Here is a 2,500-nt window from a genome sequence, read left to right on the forward strand (position 1 = left end):
GCGAGGCCCGCGCCATCGCCGCCCCGCGCCTCCCTCCCCCGAAGCTCGCTCTCGCTCTCTCTTCCCCAAACCCACCGCCGATAGCCCGGCGGGGACGAGCTCCGTCCAGCAGGCGCTCTCCGGGAGCGGGGAGCTTCGGAGCGCTCCCCGAGTCTCCATTTAGGGGGACGAAGGCCCGCGCGCTCGCGCGCGCGGCCCTGCGAGGCACCCCAGCCGCGCCGCTGCTGGCCCGCCGGCCCCCCCCCCCCGCGCTGGGGCGGGGGGGCTCGGCGGCGCAGACGGCGATTGATCGTAAAGCGACGCTCAGACAGGCGTAGCCCCGGGAGGAACCCGGGGCCGCGAGTGCGTTCGAAGTGTCGATGATCAATGTGTCCTGCAATTCACATTAATTCTCGCAGCTAGCTGCGTTCTTCATCGACGCACGAGCCGAGTGATCCACCGCTAAGAGTTGTCTCGGTTTCGGCACCGCCCCGCGCGCGCGGAGGGGCCGGGACCGCTCGCCGAGAGCGGCCCCTTCTCTGAGGACGGCCGGACCGACCGCCGGCCCCGCCGCCGCCCACCCCCCTCCGCACGCGCGGAGGGGGCGCGGCGCGGCGGCGCGACGCGGCGCGACGGAGAGGCCCTCGCCTCGGCTTGACCGTACGAGCACAGGGGAAACGGAAAACAACGGAAAACCCCGAGCGGCCAAAGGGCGGGGGAGCCCGCGCTCCCGACCGACCCTGGGGAAACGTACGCAACACACACACACACACCCTTGGCGCGCTTCGGGGGCGGCCCAGGCGCCCGGGCTCGGACCGGCCTCCCCCCGGAGGCTACGGCACGCCCGGCCGCGACGCCTGCCCGCCTTCGCTCGGGAGCCGGACGCCCGGCTGCGCCCGCGCTGCGACGAGCCGGCTCCGCCCACCACGGTCGCCTCTCGCCCCGCCGGCGAACCTCGGCGCCGACGCCGCCTTCCACCGACGCCGGAGGAAGCGCGGCCGGCCACTGGAGCGCGAGCCGGCGACGCGCGGCCGCCCACCGGCCCGCGCCGGATGGGCGAACCCGGCCACCCCGCCCGGCGGCGGCGGCCGCCACCGCCGCCGCGAAAACCGCCGCCGCAGCCGCTTCTCGCCTCGGCCCCCTGGGGCCGCCGGCACGGCCCCAGCGGAAAGGCGGACGGCGCTGAGCGCGGGGGGCGGCTCCCACTCTCCCCGTTTCCACGCGAAGACCCGGAGCGGGACGCCCCCGCGCCGCGCGCCCGCCCTCGAGACGGAAGCGACGGGCGGGGAAACGCGGGACGGGACGGCCGCCAGCGGATGCGGCCGGGGAACCCTCCCGGACGACCCGACGGACGACCGGCACCGACCGGCACGCCGAGCGGCGCCGCCGCCGCTCGGCCGGGGGGGGTGTGGCTCGCCCCCCCCTTTCTTTCCCTGGGCGCCGAGGGCGGGGCGAGGAGCGGGAGAGGGGAGCGCGGCGCGCCCCGAGCGCGGCCGCAGCGCGAGCGTCCAAAGGCGCGGGGCGGCCCCCCGGCGGCCGCCCCCCCCCGCGGGGGCTCGCCGCGCCTTTCTTTCCCCCGGCGCGGAGCCCGCGCTCCGGCCGGCGGGTGGCCCCGTTTGCGAGGGCGGGCAGGTCGGCCGCGGCCGACCCGCGCCGCGGTCTCTCCGCCGAGACCGGCCCGCGGAGAGGGGGGGCAGGTTGGGGCAGCGAGACGCCCCCCCTTCTCCGGCACGGCGGCCCGCGGGGGCGGACGCCCCCCCCGCGGCTCGCGCCGTGCCGCTCGAGTCTTTAAACCGCCGCCCGGCTCCTTTGGCCTTTGACCCCCGGACTCGGCCGAGGGAGGGCCGCCGAAGCGCGGACGCTAGGTACCTGGCCCTGGGGTGAGGGAAACGACCTGCATGGCCCCGCGGGGGTGCCTCCCCCGGCTGCCGCCCTCGGGGGAGCGTCCGCCCGCGGGGGCGCGCCCGGCATCCGCCGCCACCACCTCGTCCTCCTTAGCCCCGGGGCCCGGGGTTTCCCTCGATAGCCCGGCGCTGCGCCCGGGGGGAGAGACGTGGCTCGGGCCGCCCGCTCGCGCGGGACGCGACCCGGCCGGGGGGGGGCCTCGCCCGCCCCGGGCGGCGCCAGCGGCCGAGACCGCGCTCGCGCCCCCCCCTTCCCGCCACGGCTCCCTCTTCGAGAGGCAGCCGTGCCGGGTCGGAGGGGAGGTTCGCGGGTCCGGCCGCCGCGCCGCCCGAAACGCCGTGCGCACACCCGCGCCACGGCCCGGAACGCCCGGAGACAGCCCTGTCCCGCGCGCGGGGGGGTAGACGGCGCCGCCGCCGGCGCCGCCCCACCCCCCCCCCCAGGAGCTGCCGCCCCCCGAAGACGGCGACACCCCTCGGCTGTCGCGCTTGCGGCCCCCGGTGCCGCCGCCGTCGCTCGACGCTCGCCCCCCGGCCCGCCGAGCAGGCCGGTGCTCTGCCGGCCGCGCTCGCCGCGTTGCCCCGCCGGCATCCCCCCCTCTTGCTTCCCGCGCAGA

The 2,500-nt window shown here is 79.2% G+C and overlaps 1 non-coding gene across 1 annotated transcript; it reads right to left on the reverse strand.

The window, feature by feature from the left end:
• Window positions 1-297: 297 nt before the first annotated feature.
• On the reverse strand, window positions 298-450 carry LOC142360350 (5.8S ribosomal RNA). Its single transcript, XR_012762981.1, has one exon. It is a non-coding gene; the product is annotated as a 5.8S ribosomal RNA (ribosomal RNA).
• Window positions 451-2,500: the final 2,050 nt, after the last annotated feature.

This window comes from Opisthocomus hoazin, unplaced genomic scaffold, assembly GCF_030867145.1.
Source record: "Opisthocomus hoazin isolate bOpiHoa1 unplaced genomic scaffold, bOpiHoa1.hap1 HAP1_SCAFFOLD_170, whole genome shotgun sequence".
Taxonomy (NCBI): Eukaryota; Metazoa; Chordata; class Aves; order Opisthocomiformes; family Opisthocomidae; genus Opisthocomus; species Opisthocomus hoazin.